Source organism: Euprymna scolopes, chromosome 46 (genome assembly GCF_053919585.1).
Source record: "Euprymna scolopes isolate OS-2025 chromosome 46, ASM5391958v1, whole genome shotgun sequence".
In the NCBI taxonomy this organism is placed as follows: domain Eukaryota; kingdom Metazoa; phylum Mollusca; class Cephalopoda; order Sepiida; family Sepiolidae; genus Euprymna; species Euprymna scolopes.
Window position 1 is genome coordinate 142752465 of NC_136527.1, and position 17499 is coordinate 142769963.

The window sequence follows — 17499 nt, forward strand, 5'->3', positions numbered from 1 at the left end:
AAGTTGTGAAATTCATTATTTTCTGAATAGCATTTCACTGCAACTGTTTTCTCTTTATTTTTACTTATTCAACTTTTTTTTACTGGATGTTGCTTCCCATTAGCATACTTCTCAAGGGATAGTTCAAGTTCGTTTTTGTGTATGAATATGTTCACTCAGAGAGAAGGGTCTAGCTAAAACAAACAGCCCTCATCAAAATTGCCATTTTTTGCATAAGAAAAGTGAACGAGGGGAGGAGTCAAAAAAGGCAGAAAATGAGCATACATAGTTTTTGAATTGTTTCAAGACTTTTGAAAAAGTTTTTACTTTCAACAATGTTAGTGAACAAAACAAGAACTTTTAACCATTTTTTGGTGGAGAAACAATTTAATGTGCGAGATAAATATATGGAGAAAGCCTTTGTGAGAACAAGTTTTATTTGATTGAATTGAGCCGGTTTACTTTTAGTATTTGGCTTACTCCAAAATCTTACTCTAAAATTAAGGTGCACATGAGATTAACAAATGTCTAAATTAATAATCAGCCCAGACAATATATCAAAGTTATTATTTTAGTAAAGGTGGGGGGCATAAGGTTGGTTAAAATTATGAAAAATGATTGTCGAAATTAGTAACATATCCAGGAATTATGAAAAATGATGGAATGTAAATTAATAGGTGTGGTTGTAATGAAATAATCAGTCCAGACAATATATTAAAGTTATTATTTAAGTGAGGGGAGAGTCGATAATGTGGGGTAAAATTATAAAAACTAATTGTCGAAATTAGTACCATATCCAAGATTTATGAAAAATGATGAAATGTGAGTTAATTGATTGATGTGTTTGTAATGAAATAATCAGCCTAAGAAATAGATCAAATTTCTTATTTTAGTAGGGCTGGACGAAAATGTGGGTTAAAATTATGAAAATTATTGTCAAAATTAGTAAAATATCCCAGAATTATGAAAAATGATAAAATATGAGTTAATGGAGTAGTGTGTTTGTAATGAAATAATCAACGCAGACAATCTATCAAAGTTATTACTTTAGTAAGAAGAGGGTGTTAATGTGGGTTAAAATTATGAAAAATGATTGTCGAAATTAGTAACATATCCCAGAATTATGAAAAATGATATAATTGGAGTTAATTGATTGGTATGTTTGTAATGAAATAATCAGCCCAGACAATATATCAACATTATTATTTTAGTAAGGGGGGGGCGATACAGTTTTAACAAAAGGCTAGAATAATATAATGAGGTTTTCATTCATGCTGAACACCCACAGAATGCACAGCAGCAATATATTGTCTATCTGCAGTGCAAACTACAGCCAGATTTATTGTGTCGTGGAACAACAGTGAAAATAAGAACAATCAAGTCGAGGTTCGGTTAAGGAACAAGTGTATTAACAATAACCTACAAAGATAGGAAAGTGTGTATATCTGCTGGGCACTCGACTAGCAGTTGAAGTGCAGTCACATCTCTCTCACCGATGTTGGAATTACTAGCGCTATTTATAGTGCTAATCAGTGTAAATTCCTCTGTTCAAGGAAGGCCGGTATAACATCTATGTATATGAGTGTCAAGATTATTTGACTCGGAATAACCCTATAGCTGATACGACTCAGGTCATTTACTTTTTTTATAAATAATTTTATCAAGAATTCTTAAGTTTTGATTTTGGTTTCAATTATAACTGATTGCACTCCAGTAATCTTTTTTATAAATAATTTTATCAAGAATTCTTTGTAAGTTTTGGTTTCGGTTTCAAAACAAGAGAAGGTAGAGCGGTAGCCCTAGATATATCTGAGGCTTTTGACAAGGAATGGAAAATCAGATCATACGGTATCACTGGACAAATACTTAACATAGTTAAATCCTTTTTAAATAAGAGAAGAATCCAGGTTGTCCTTGACAGTCATACATCTAAACAATATGATATAAATGCAGGAGTACCTCAGGGGTCTATCCTTGAACCTTTATCATTCCTAATATTCATAAATGACCACTCTGATAAAATTGTCTCTGAGATGGGTATATTTGCTGATGACACCACGCTCTATAACAGGCATGAGGGGAAAACAAAAGAACACATATCTAAGGAAATGGCAGAAACACCAGAGGAAAACCTCCAATCTGAAGTAGAATGGGGACAAAAATGGATGGTCACATTGAATGCTGCCAAGACTAAACTCGTTTCCTTCAATAATTTCAAGAAACCTTCTCAACCTAATATCTATGACTAAAGATACATTACCTGAAAGTACTTCACTCAACGTTCATAGGAAACATGAGTTGGAATAGATACATTGAGAGCACTGACAGGGCCACTGCGAAGAAGGTGGGCTCTCTCTACCATGCTAGAAAGTTACTTATGCCTGAAAGTATTCTATACCTTCACAAGGCCACCACTCGCCCATGTATGGAGTATTGTTGCTGCTACTAGTCTCTCGCTCCTGGACAGGGTTCAAAAGAAGGTCATCAACCTGAACTGAACTGTCATCAAAGCTTCAACCTCTGTCCCATCAATGAAATATTGCATCCCTTTGCTTGTTTTACAAGTATTTTAATGGTGGATGCTCTAAGCCTTTGTACCTCCTCAATGTAAATAGCGACAAACCCAACAAACAGCAAAATCTCACCCCTACACAGTAGAGATTCCTAGATGTTAGAAAGCCTTCTACTCTAATAGTTTCTTCTCCAAAACTGCTAGTCTTTGGAATTCCTCTCTGGCTTCCTGCTTCCCAAACTGTACTGACATGCAGAAGTTCAAGTGTAATTATGAAGAGACATCTTGCTGCTCAACTCCTTACATAGTATCCCTGCAATTTATGTCACCGATAGTATCCCCTACATAAAAGTGTGTGTGCGTTTGGATTCTTAATCCGGCAAGGGATGTGATGCATCTAGTGTGTTAGGTATAAGTTAGTGTTATGTTCATGCTTGCATGCCTTCTCACTTCCAGGTAACACCACTGGCTAACCTCATGGTGAAAAGGGAGCAGATATGCATAAGTCTTCCCTGCTAGTACATAGCCTCTTCATCATCAAGATTCCTACAGTGCCTCCACGTTGGTCACACACAGTAACTGGGTGCCTTGTGGCCCCAGGCTAAACTTGTAGGAGATCTCGGAGTAGTAGGGGACCCGAAAGGTAGTGCGCTATGGCCCACCAATGTGTGGACATGCCCTGGCACACAACCAACCCCTACCCCACTGTCTTGTAGATGCCCTTGGTTGGGCGAAGACTAGGGCGAAGACTAGGGGAACCAACCCCAAAATCAAACACCACTCCCTTGTGGGCCTTATCACAGCAAAAGGTTAAGATCCTACTGCTGCATTGCGGTTTTCTTTAAAAGGCTATGGAACCTCATCCTGAAAGAAAAGGTGTAGTAGCGGACACGATGGGGCGACTGTTTACCTTGATGAGATTACTTTCAGCCAGAAGCTGTGGCCTCCTCTGCTGCCAGTCGTCGCGGGTTCACTCCACTGGAAATTAGCATTGGAGGTTCAGAGGGTGTCTATCTGATGCGCAACAGATACTGCACCTAAACTGCGCAATCAAGTTTGGAGCCAAGGTGGGATGCCCTGTGGTGATGGAGAGAGACTACACCAACACCAATGGATAAAGCACTGAGGCTCCAACTAGTCATCGTCAAGACTGACGGACTGCATGATGATGATGATGATGATGATGATGATGATGATGATGACTTAAAAGTGACACTGTGCCTTGTTTGGGGTGAAAATTGAGAAAAAAATAAAATGAAAAAATTTTCAAAAGAATCTACAAACTACTAAACCTATATATCCTGAAAAGCAATATTCGTTTGTTATGTACTGGCAAAATGAATGCAGATGCTCAAAATGTATAAACATTTTGAGCCCTTCCTTAACTTAAGAAAAATCACCAAAACTCAGGAAATTAACCAATTTTAATGAAATTTTCAGTACTTATCGAATAATGATCGCGGAATATAATGAACTAATTATGTTTATTTAAATCCGAGTGGAAATGTATTATTTTGTTTAAACAAAAAATACCTTTACTAAAGTTTTCAGTAGTAAATAAAAAACGCAAGACTTTATGTACTCGTTAAGATAGAGTCGGAAAAAAAACAATATTAAGTAATTAATTGTCATGTCGAAAATAGTTATACATCCAACAATTACGAAAATTCGTCGAGTAGAAAGTTATTTCAATCAAGACGGAAATTTTATAGCAAGCCCCACTCTCACCAATGGTTTACTTCTACTTGTGCAGCCGCTATCGCGCAAAGGCAGCATGCATACCGCAGATTTAACTGACATAAATCCAGTTCAAACAGACAGAAGTATATAGAAGCCAGAAGTAACTGTAAGAAAGAAATAGCGACAGCTAAGAGAGAGAATTTACTCAAACCACCCAAAAATGCATCGAAGCACAGAAATTAAGAACCCGCGACTTCTGGAAAATCTACAAAAGTGTAGTAAATAATGGGAAATCAACAATCCCCCCACTATCCAACAATCATGAGATTGTTTGCTCTGCAACTGAGAAGGCTAACATGCTTTTCAGTCGGTTTGCCTCCAACTCCACACTGGACCCTGCCAACTACTCCCTCCCTGACTTTGAAATCTTGACACTGCAAAAGCATGTGGACCTGATCTCATCCCGGCTGTGTTCTTAAAAAAGTGCTCAGCCGAAGTAGCTCCAGTTCTCTCCACACTTTACAACAAATGCCTTAATGAATCCTGCTTTCCTGCCTGCTGGAAAACTACTTCTGTAGTACCAGTTTTCAAGAATTCTGGCGAAAGAACTGACCCAGTAAATTATCGCCCCATTAGCCTCCTCCCACTTTTTGCCAAAATATTTGAGACAATAATTAACCAAGCTCTAGTCCATCACCTTACAGATGCTAAACTTCTGACTGACAAACAATATGTATTTAGACAAGCCCGTTCAACAGCAGACATCTTAACTGTAATCTCAGAACATATATACCAGTCACTGGACAAAGCGGGGTGTTATGTAATGGTGTTATTATTAGACGAAGGTACCACTTGCGCGCATATGTTTTGTTGTTCTTATTTAGTGTTCTTGTTTGTATGACGACTTATATATTTGTTGTTGTTCATGTTGTGTGCTGTGGGAGATAGCATATTGGTGATATTAACAGGTACATGTAAAGAGAGATACAGTTGTACATTTTTATAAACACAAAGTTCATATTAATACACTTTGAGAGACGATTTGATATATAGACAGATAGACCGAGAGATTGGCATTTATGCTTTTGACAGTTCTGTATGAAATGGGAGTGTTTATATAACATTTATAGTTTGACACATATACTTTCTAACCCATATTTTTTTAGATGATGATTTTATCAAATGGTTCTTATAACATAAATGGACAATACCTTTTCTGTTGAATTACAACACGAAGACGCATGTTATGAAAAACATGATGATCATTTATTTCTTATTTCTTTCATATGACCGGTCAATAGCTTTGCATCCAGGAATTCAAAGTTTCTTTACATCTTCTTCTTTTAAAACCCTCTCGCTTCCAGACGGTGCCAAGATTCAGTCTGAACCTCTCTGCTTCCCTGGTTGGACTGATCTGACTCCCCTAACTAACTTCGAACTCTTTCCTATATTGAGAAATCACCTATGTCTGCTCAATGTGACTATAAGTCACGTGTCATCAACATGCGCGATTTGCACGTTTTTGAAACCGTTTCTGACGACCAGGAAATTTCCCATTCTACTTGTTGTTTTACAAAGGAATTTAACCTACTTCTCTAATTCTATAACCCATATTGCATTATGCATTCTTTCTAACAATGTGAATAGTTTCCAGCCAAATTTGTATTTATTAAATATTGTAACAGAATCAGCAATTTACTATACATTCCATTTAAAACCTATTGTTCTTTAAAACTTATCAAAGGGTTCGATTCCCGTTTTATCTGATTTTATTTTCATTTAACTAATTCTCTTTATTTTTACTTACATGAAAAGGGGACAAGCCTTTTCATGTAACAGGGGGAGGGTAGAGCGGTAGCTCTAGATATATCTAAGGCTTTTGACAGGGTATGGCATGAAGGTCTTCTCAGGAAAATCAGATCATATGGTATCACTGGAAGAATACATGACATAATTAAATCCTTCTTAGATAAGAGAAAAATCCTGGTTGTCCTCGACTGTCGTACATCTAAACAATACAATATAAATGCAGGAGTGCCTCAGGGGTCTATCCTGATATTCCTAATATTCATAAATGACCTCCCTGACAAAATTGCCTGTGAAATGGGTATATATGCTGACGACACCACACTCTATGACAGACACGACAGGAAAACAAATGAACACATATCTAAAGAAATGGCAGGAACACTAGAGGATGACCTCCGATCTGTAGTGGAATGGGGACATAAATGGATGGTCACATTTAATGCTGCCAAGACTAAACTCGTTTCCTTCAATAATTACAAGAAACCTCTACCACCAATAGCAATGGCCAATGACTCTTTATCTGAAAATACATTCTTTAAACTCCTCGGCCTAATGCTCTCAGGAAACATGAGTTGGAACAATTACATCGAGAATATCACCAGGACCGCTGGGAAGAAGGTAGGTTCTCTCTGTAGAAAATGTGTAAGGAAAGTCCTTTAAAATTACTACGCCCTCTGTAGATGTATAAGGAAAATCCTTTAAAAGTACTGCGCCCTCTGTAGATGTGTAATGTTGCAGCAACATAAAGCAATTCAATAACCAGTAAACACCGGTTCTGCATGGAATCCAACTAGCAAGGTACCTAGACGGACGCGAACGGTTACTCAGAATGGACCCAACAATCGGTTACTCAGAACGGTCCCAAAAACGGTAAGATATGCTCACACCCACATGGCATGAGAAGCAACACCAACACGATTCCCGACCAAGTCAATCATCACTCTCCCAACGTCTTTCAATCACCCGCTTTTATGGCCGTTGCAGGCCAACTAAATTTGCATATTGCGAGAATTCATGTGACTTTGCGAGATATCATCTTTTACAAAAGACGGCGGCCGCCATCTTGATCTTTCTTTATTTTCGGTCGGCGACGCCGAGCCGGCCCCGAGGTAAGTCTTTCCTTTTCGGCCGTCTCTCTTACGCACCCACACAACACACAAACACGCAGGCGCTTGTCTCCTAGATGCACATTACACTTTCCCCTGATCTGATGATCACATAGGGAGCATTGTGGGGGTGGCCTTTTAGTGCATGTGCTTCTGCAAAGAGGTACATTCACTGTTTCAGATTCGGGCTCTGGATCTGGTTCCGCCTCATCAGACAAAGTATCGCTATCAGTCTCTGAAGGGGGCTCACTGAATCCGTGTATCGGCAGCTCATCACTGGACGCTTCACTGCTTTCTTCTGTAGTTGTGTGACGCGCCTCGGTAGCTGGGCGAAGATCTCGCACATGTCGTGGGGTTCCATCGACCAAAACATACTGCTGGCTAATCACTCCAGATATTTGTCCTCGCTTAAACTTGTCGGTGCACCGATTTCCTGGGGGCCGCACACACACTGGATCTCCCACTTCATATCTGTTGCATGTTCCCTTGTCGGCTGGCTGTGTAGTGTTGATTCCCTTCACTCCGACTCGGTATGTGTAAATAGCATTCGCAGGTGCAGTTGAAGGAGACGTCCCGTCCTTTGGAGTAATGTTATACCAATATGTGGCTTCTGTAATAGTACATCGCTTCCTGGCAGCAAATCTCTTGATGCTGCGATGGCTTCTTTCAGCAATGCCATTTCCTGACGGCACATACGCACATCGCAACTGTAGTTGGACGCCCCACTCATCTAACAACTGCCGGACTTGCTGGCTACAAAACGCTGCATCATTGTCAGTCAGGAGCTCTTCCGGCACATCTCGCTCAGAAAAAATGGATGATAGGTGGCGAACAACATTTGCCGAATCCTGTCTGGTCATCTACCACCACACCGCAAATCTCGTAGGCCCGCAATCAATGAGAGTTAGAAAGGGTAATATCCATGGCCAGCCGCTGCCACACACCCTCAACTTCCAATCGACCCTTCTGCCATCACTCTGGTGCAGGATCAATAGACTGGTAAGCCTCACAATTTCTGACGATCTGTCTGACATCCATCTTGGTCACTGCTGGGTATACGCGCCTCCCAAAATAAAGGGTCGTCTTTATACCCGGATGTCCACTCTGTGCATGAATTTTTTTGTATTTGACATGGGTCGATTGCAACTGCACAAGATCGAGCAGTAATCTCCATTCCCATCTTCGCGGCTTCATACCATTTGTGAGGTACTCGGGTCAGTTGGTCAGCACGATTACAATGTGATGGCACCAGAGTGACGCTCAGTGATAGCCCATACTCAGATACCACGTTTTTTAGCGTGTCTAGCCTTCTCCGTATTAACATTTTGCTTGCTGCCTTGATACGGATTCGTGTCCATCCTGAAAGTGTGTCAGACACCCAGTGGTAGACACAGAGAGAATCTGTGTACAAGGTCAACTTCTTAGACTGCCACTGCAGGGCCAGATTTATCCCCTTTACAATGGCGTCCAGCTCTGCCAGGTTGATATGCTGAGAATCTGTTACGGGCCGCAGCCAACATGCATCTTCGAACACATTTCCTCCTTGCTCCAACAATACTCCCAACGCCAAAGAACTGGCATCAACCCACACACCTACGTTGTCTCCGTTAACACACCACCGCCCACAGGCAGGGTCCTTCTTGTTCACTCTCTCCAGTGTCTCTTTGATCATCAGAGTTAGTAGGACATCATCGGATATGTCATCCCAACCCGTGGTTGTTAAATTTGCTCTGCGTTTAATTACACCAACAGCTGCGTGGAGCCAGCCACAGGCCGGTAAGTGACCAACAAGTTTTCCACACCAAGAAAAAATGGTCCGCCTTGTAACGATGTTGGGGATGCTTGGAATTTCACTGCCACGCCTCCATTGTAGGGTGCCATCTTCTTCATAAACATCCAATCCCAATACACGTGCTCCTTCCCTCAAACATTCGGGATTCTTGCATTCCAGACCAAACTGAGCCAACTTTTCTTTGACACACGACGCAGACTGTGCATCTTCATTGACATATATGTCATCAATGTAAGCTGACGTTGAGTCCCTCATGGGCTTTTCTTGGGACAATACTGTGTTGACAATAGTTTTCATGATCTGTGATGCCACATTTAGGCCAAAGCCGAGGCGTGTAAGGCAGTACCTCTGCCCCTGGAACCAAACTGTCTGGAATGGCCACAATGTCTCATCAACTCGCACCTGTAAATAGGCTTTTCACAAATCTAATATCGAGACATTAGTGCCTTTCTGACGCCATTCCCTCAACTTGCTGGCGCATACGTCAGCAACGGCAGTGTAGGCTTCAATATGCTTGTTAAGCTCCCTATAGTCCAGCACCGGGCATACTTTCGACTTGCTATGCTGGACTACTGCCATCAAGGGTATTAGACCCTTGGGAGGCCCAAGCTTGTCCTAAGGGTAGGGGATTAACCAGCCATCTTGGATCCACGCCTTTAGTTCCCTTTCGTATTCTGCTCGGGCCTCACTGGGTATAGGGTACTCTGCAACCCCATTCTTTTATTTATTTTTTTTTTTTTTTACAAAGGCATCACCACATTATCAAGGCCCAGAGGCCACTCAAGGATAAGGGTTAAAGAGTGTACAGTAGAAGTTGGTCAATATAGTAATCATTAGTAATGAAAATTTGGTAAATTTAATAACTTATATGGAACGGCTCATCAAGAACTTATTTACCTTAGACTTGAACACAACCATATTGTAGTCAGCCGGAAAGCAGGAAAACGGAAGACAATTCCACAGGCGTGCAGTTCTATGAAAGAAGCTTTGTTCATGGAATCTATGTTTAGGTTTAGGCACAGATAAAGAGTGGGGGAAATTATTGATAGTGATTTCTGCTAGACGAGTGTTTCTTATGAAAGTTTGGCGAGGGGGGACCATAGATTGAAGCTCAGTTGAACACTTTCCATGAAAATAACGATACATCAGAGACAAACTCGCAACATCTCTTCTGTGAGATAGAGGTTGTAAGGAGGAGAAAAGGACATCTCCTACGAGGCTACGAAGTCTATTTTGAACTCTATCAAGGCAGGACAAGTCCTTTCTAGCAGCTCCTGCCCAGATGTGGCAACATTATTCCATCCTTGGACGTACCTGGCTCTTATATAGATAGAGAATAGCATCAGCAGTGAGATATCTACTGGATCGATAGAAAGATCCCACCATTTTTCCAGCGGCCTTGGCAACAGATTTGATATACGTGTTCCATTTAAGATCAGGAGTAATGGTCAAGCCCAGAAGCTTGTCAAAACTTGAGGCCTCCTGAAGACGAGAGCCATTCATTTCAATTGATGACAAATGTGGATTAAAATGTTGATGATGTAAAGAGAGAAGCTTGGTTTTAGATGCATTAAAAGTAACCAGCCACTCCTTTCCCCATTGTACTACATGCTCAAGATCAGAGGAGAGAGAATTGGAGAGTACTTGCTCGTTTACTGTCTTAGATGTGGTACCATAAATGGTAGTGTCGTCAGCACAAATGTCTACAAATGATGTAAGGATATGATTTGGAAGATCATTAATGTAGATCAGGAAAAGAGTTGGGCCCAGGATGGATCCCTGAGGGACACCGGCATTAATACTGTGAGCTTCTGATTTTTGCCCCTCAACTACTACTCTTATGAACCTATCAGAAAGAAATGATTTAATAATTGAGAAGACTTTTCCAGCTATACCATAGCTAGCGATCTTATGAAGTAAACCTTTATGCCATACCCTATCAAAGGCTTTAGATATGTCAAGAGCAATTGCCCTAGAAAGATTGCCACCGTCGAGAGATTTGCTAATCCTATGCGATATAACTGTAAGGACATCTGCTTTACGTAACTGTAAGGACATCTGCTTTACGTCTAGCAGAACGGAAACCATATTGAGTGTCACTAAGAAGGTTATTTTTGTTGAGATGTTTGATTACTTCTGTATTTAACACAGATTCTAGCAACTTACTCATGACGCACAGGAGACTTATTGGCCTGTACTGAGAGGGGGATGAGCGATCACCTGAATTCTTAAATACAGGGCATACTGATGAGATTTTCCAGGGAGATGGGAAACTATTCTCCTTAAGACAACGTTTAAACAGTTTTGTAAGTATGGGCACTAGTTCAGGTTGAAGTTTTTTGAGTACTATAATTGGAATACCATCAGGGCCAGTTGCTTTACTGGAATCAAGGTTTTTGATTAGCTTGGCAACATCACGTACAGATATACGTATATCACATAGCGTGTTTTCTGATACAGGAGGAAATATTGGGGGTTGGCGGTCTTGGTCGCAAAGGGTAGAATTAGCTGCAAAGTTCTTGACAAAGAGTTTGGCTTTGTCTGATGCTGACGAGATTACCTCAGGTCCATTGATAATAGTTGGGATGGAGCACACGCTTCTGTTCAGGATTCTGTTTGCTATTTGCCAAAACTGGTGGGAACCAAGCCGCTGCTCAGCTACTTTTGACTTAACAGATTGAGCATACAACTCTCTTGCGTTCCTTATTACTTTCTTACAATGGTTGCTGGCAGTCCTGAAAACGGCTTTAGTTTCCATACATCTATTACGTTTGAAGCAGTGGAAAAAGTGATTTCTGTGCGCAATGGCAGCAGCACATTCTGGAGAGAACCATGGCTGGCTGTTAGGTTTTTGCTGAAACTTTTTAGAGGGTATGAAATGGTCAATACCTACAATTAACCATTCAGTTAGGTCTAATACTATAGAGGACACATCCTTTTTAAACATGGAATGCAGAGGTAGATCAGATATAAATGTACGGAAGCTATCCCAGTCAGCCTTAGTGCATCGATATACTGTACGATGAAGTGGTACGTCTGGGGACTTATTACATTTCATTTTTATCTTAATTGATACAACAGAGTGGTCGGAAGATCCAAGAGGCGACAGAACAGAAACTGAACATAGTTCAGGGCAAGTTGTGAGAAAAAGGTCTAGTAGGCTCGCATACTGGCTGTCATTATCGGGCACACAGGTAGGTTCCTGAACAATCTGAGTGAGGTCATAGGCAATGGAGAAATCATGACAGAACCTCCCCTCATCATCGGTCTTGTTTGAGTGGGTCAACCATTCGACGTTGTGAACATTGAAGTCTCCACATACGTGAATGTTAGCTGAAGGATAAGTAGAAAGGACTTGGTCAATTTTCTCAGAGTTTAGTCGGTGCCCTTCCCTCGGTCCACTTCCAAGATGCAATCCAGGCCCTCTTGCGAGAGTCGTAGTCCACTGTAAAATCCGGCTGATCGATGTGGAGCGCTGCACACACTGGGGCCTCCAAGAATCGCACTTTTCCATCCTGATGAATTGCGACTCCCCCCAGCACCTTGATGGCATCGTATCCGAGCAACAGGTAAAACCCCAGGAGATTTCCTTGGGTCACGAGCACATTGATCTTAGTGGCTGCACCGGTGTCCATGTAGATCTCGACAGTTCCAGCTCCACAGCATGTCTGGGTCTCGCCTCCTATCGTGGTGACTTTGATCTTTCTCTTAGTCCAACTTGGACACAGCCTGGCGCTCACTATAGTATGCGAACAGCCTGAGTCGAGAAGTGCTGAGCAGGGTATCCTGTTTACGTAGACGGTCATCACTGGTTGCGCCTTGTTCAAATTTTGCTCGGGGAGCAGGGCGGCACTGACGTCCTCTCCCCTGATATGTTTCCCGCACAGTTTACAGCTAGATGCCTCAAACCGCCACAATTAAAACAGCGCACACGCCCCCTGTTGGTGCAATTCCTTGCAAAATGTCCGCGTCGGCCGCAGCGAAAACATTTCCCATTGCTTGCAGGGTTCTGATTCGGAATCTCCCGAGCGCCAATCTGGCCTGTCTGTGTCGCCATCACAACTGGTTCCCACAGGTCCTCCTCATCTTTGATGATGGCTCAAGCACGTTCCATCAAGTGTTCCATGGGCGTTGTTGAAACGCTGGTTGAGGCTCTCAATAGCTGCTTCACCCGAGTGGGAAGGCCCACCACAAACGCGTACGCGAGCATCCGCTCCGACACCCCTCCACCGAATAGGACTGCGAGTTTCTTTAACTCCGCAAAGAAAACGTCCACGCTTTCCTCCGGTAGAAGTTTTCGGGAAGCAAATTTTTCATAGGCCGTACAAGGATCCATGGCGAATGCCTTGTACAGCGCAGCTTTAATTGCGGTGACATCTCCCTTTTTGGCAGCACTGAGTTGCTGATACACACTCAAGGCACCCCCAGCCAATCTCAGGGGAATCACAGTGTGTACCCTTTTTACCTTACAAAGGTCGCACGTCAGCTCGACCCTTTCAACCCAGTCGACAATGGACGTGGACCCGTCAAACTCGGGTATGAGCTTTAAGTCGAATTTCGACTCAGTCATAGTCCTAGAGGGCAAATAGCCGAAATAGCTTGTAGAAAATGTGTAAGGAAAGTCCTTTAAAATTACTGCGCCCTCCGTAGATGTATAAGGAAGATCCTTTAAAAGTACTGCGCCCTCTGTAGATGTATAATGTTGCAGCAACGTAAAGCAATTCAATAACCAGTAAACACAGGTTCTGCATGGAATCCAACTAGCAAGGTACCTAGACGGACGCAAACGGTTACTCAGAACGGACCCAACAACGGTAAGATATGCTCACACCCACACGGCATGAGAAGCAACACCAAGTCAATCATCGCTCTCCCAACGTCTTTCAATCACCTACTTTTATGGCCGTTGCAGGCCGGCTAAATTTGCATATTGCGAGAATTCATGTGACTTTGCGAGATATCATCCTTTACAAAAGACGGCGCCCGCCATCTTAATCTTTCTTTCTCTATTTTCGGTCGGTGACGCTGAGCCGGCCCCGAGGTAAGTCTTTCCTTTTCGTCCGTCTCTCTTACGCACCCACACAACACACAAACACGTGGGCGCTTGTCTCCTGGATGCACATTACACTCTCTACCGTGCTAGAAAGATAGTAACGCCCGAAAGTATCCTATACCTCTATAAGGCCACCATTCATCCATGTATGGAGTATTGTTGTCATATTTGGGCTGGTGAATCTACCACTAGTCTCTCGCTCCTAGACAAGGTTCAAAAGAGAGTCGCCAACCTGATAGGTCCTGAACTGGCATCTAAACTTCAGCCCCTGTCCCATCGACGAAATGTTGCATCCTTCTGCTTTTTCTACAAGTACTTTAATGGTGAATGCTCTGATGAACTGCAAACACTTGTGCCCCGTCGACGTAAATACCCCTAACAAACCCGACAAGCAACTAAATCCCACCCCTTCAAAGTAGAGATCCCTAGATGTAAGAGAGCCTTCTACTCCAGTAGTTTCTTCTCCAGGACAGCTAGACTTTGGAATTCCCTGCCAGGTCCCTGCTTCCCCAATTGTACTGACATGCAGAAGTTCAAGTGCAATGTGAACTTGCTGCCCAACTCCCTACACAGTACCTCTGATGCCTATGTCCCTGATAGTAGCTCCCTACAACAAAGTGGCAATATGCCTTGTTGGGGGTGAAAATGTGATTAAAATAAAAAAATTTTAAAAATAAAAATGGCGTTCGCACAAGGGACATAATTCGGAACGCAAAATTTAGATTACTTGTGTCACGGCTGCAATAGACTTCTTTTTTACTAAAAGCACAATAGCAGTTCTAGTCGATGAATTTTCGTAATTTTTTTATATATTACTATTTTCGACATAACACTCAAGTACGTAATAGTGTTTTGTGATGCAAGTAGGTCTGGCAAACGAGCCTCGTTTTGAAAAATCTGAAAAGTTAGGTCACGTGACATCTGACATCAATGCTACCACCCACCTCCCAATAAAAGCATTACAATACTCTGAAGAATTTCTGCGATATGCGCCCTAGTGTTAATAACTAGGCACTACTTTTGTTTCAAACTTTAAAAAAAAAAAAAAAAAAAAAAAGACCACTTAAACCTTTTTTTTTTTTTTCAGTTTGTCATTTTTTAGGGGAAGGGGTGTGCGGAGGCGCCCCCATTATCTCAAAGCACCAGGTATGTAAACAAACTTTGCAATATTTTTTAATAATTATTGTTAAAAAAAAATTCTACTTTTAGTCAATGTGCAGTTGCAGTGGTTGTTGTCCAACCTGTTTATTCCGAAAGCTGTTCTTAACATAGGGTGGTTGAAAATAAGAAAATGCCTTTCAGAATAAACACCCCTAGCCTCCCCATACTAAGAACGGCTTTCGGAATAAGCATAGACTATTTTAAATTAAAATTAAGAAATTATTTTCTAAAATATTTCGTTTATATATGTTTACATTTTGTTTTTAAGTAAAATAAAGAAATTAATTTAAAAAATATTGTTTATATCATCTTCATTCAAAAAGGTTACTTTTCGGTAGCTTCGCCGTTTTTTTTTTTTTTTTTTTTTTCCAAATTTCAAAATGAGAGTCGTCTGCTGCTAGACCTACTTTCTTTATTTGTACCCTTTTTGCTTTCAGCGACATTTGAAAAAAATCGATCTGTCGACTCTACCCTAAAAAGCACTCGCTATTATTTCAGGACGGTATAATAAGTGCACAAGTTACTTTTTTATTTATTAAATTGTTAGGTGAAAGTACTGAATAGTTACACTGTCCCCCCCCGTGTTAAGAATGGCTTTCTAAATAATATCTTTAGAATTTCAGCATGGTCAGTATTCTGCGTAAGTTCCATCTTTTGGGTACTAGTGCAAGTGAACTTATTGATCCGTACTGAAATAATCTTATTATTTGGAAAGCCATTCTTAACATGGGGAGGATGCTTTCTGTACTTTAACCTTACAATTTAATAAAAAGATATAATAAAACTTTAAACTTGAAATTAAACTAAGCAATAGCGCGGATCAATAAGTGCACTAACCCCACCTCCACCTTTTGCTTATTAGACTGTTAGGTGAAAGTACAGGATAGTTACAAAATGCCATCCCCTCCTCATTTTAAGAATAGCTTTCTAAATAATAATAGTGTTATTATTTCAGCACGGTCCGTGTTCCGTATAAATACCAACGTTTGTCAATATTGGGTGACGAAAGCTTGGATTTAACCAAAATAAATAAAAAAAAATTTCGACTTACCTCGAAAATTAAAAAGTGTTTCTTGTGTTTAAATTTCGTTTTTGATTTCGTGTAAAATGTAAACAAAATTCCTGAAATGCCGTTTTAAAAAATTGTCATTAAAGACAAAGAAAGCGAATATTATTAAAAGATGGGGACAACAAAATCAATCACCGACCGGTGTAAGAACTAATTTCGTTCCTTATGTAAAAAAATAAAAAAGTGCATCACCATCTTCCTGTGGACCCTCCAACCATCTTTGCTTGCATCTTGTCTATTAAAAACTATATTTAATATATAAACGGCTATATGTCTGTCTGTCTGTCGGTTCGTCTGTCTGTTTCCATATACTTTCAAACTACCGAAACTAAAGTCTGTAGAGTGCTCATGATTGAATTTTTTATGAACCGTTCTTTTATGGGTTTTTACTTTTTATCTGGTTTAAATAATTTTTAAGGGATCAAAAAAGGGTAAAAATGTTAAAAATCGTTAGACATTTTGTACATTCATCTTAGTTTATTTTTTAATGTTTAATCAGTTCGTATAGGTGTCACGTTGGTGACGTCACCAACTTTGAATGCTACAGTTTCGATTTCGATTCTAACTGATGACATCCAAAATACTTCAGTTTTTTACTTCTGAAATTACGACTCTAAAATAATATTATGTTGGTGCAAAAATAATGTCGTTCTCTTGACGTTCAACTTCATATCAAAAAATGACATTATTTTTTCACCAGTAATCTAGACAAATTAAAATATCATATTTAAGCGTATTTTATGCCCGGACAAAGCCCCCCCCCCCGGTAGTTTATTTTTAAAAAATTACAAGAGGAAAATAAATACAAAATGTGGCACAAGGCGAAAAAAGGGAGGGAGCTAAACATGTCTTTTTTAACATTTGATAATTTCACTAGTCTTTCATCAAAATCGCTCCATGTTGAAACACCTACTTAAACACACACACACACATATAACATGATAAAAAATATTAAATATATAATAAAACCTGATAAAAAAAAATATTGGTACTCCTGCAGAAAGTGATCCGTACTGAAATAATAACGTTATTATTTAAAAAAAAAAAAAAAAAGGCATTCTTAACATGGGGAGGGGAAGGTGTTTTGTATCTATTCTGTACTTTAACCTTACAATTGAATAAAAAAAAAACATATCATAAAGCTTTAATTAAGCGTGCAAATACGATTTAAAAAATAGTGCGGATCACTCTCTGCATTAGAACCAAAATATTAAATAAATAATAAAATATGATATAAAAAACTTAAATAATTAATAAAAATGATAAAAAATATAAAATAATTAATAAAAAATGATAAAAAATATTAAATAAATACTAAAACATAATATAAAAATATTA

The 17499-nt window shown here is 40.2% G+C and overlaps 1 protein-coding gene across 3 annotated transcripts in view; it reads right to left on the bottom strand.

The window, feature by feature from the left end:
• Positions 1 to 16339, bottom strand: part of LOC145270819 (uncharacterized) — a 106489-nt gene extending 90150 nt beyond the window's left edge. For all 3 annotated transcript variants that reach the window (XM_080126396.1, XM_080126395.1, XM_080126394.1), the window contains exon 1: positions 16144 to 16339. The gene's annotated coding sequence lies outside the window, so the exon portion shown is untranslated. The remainder of the gene's footprint in view (positions 1 to 16143) is intronic.
• Between the last annotated feature and the right edge of the window lie 1160 nt (positions 16340 to 17499).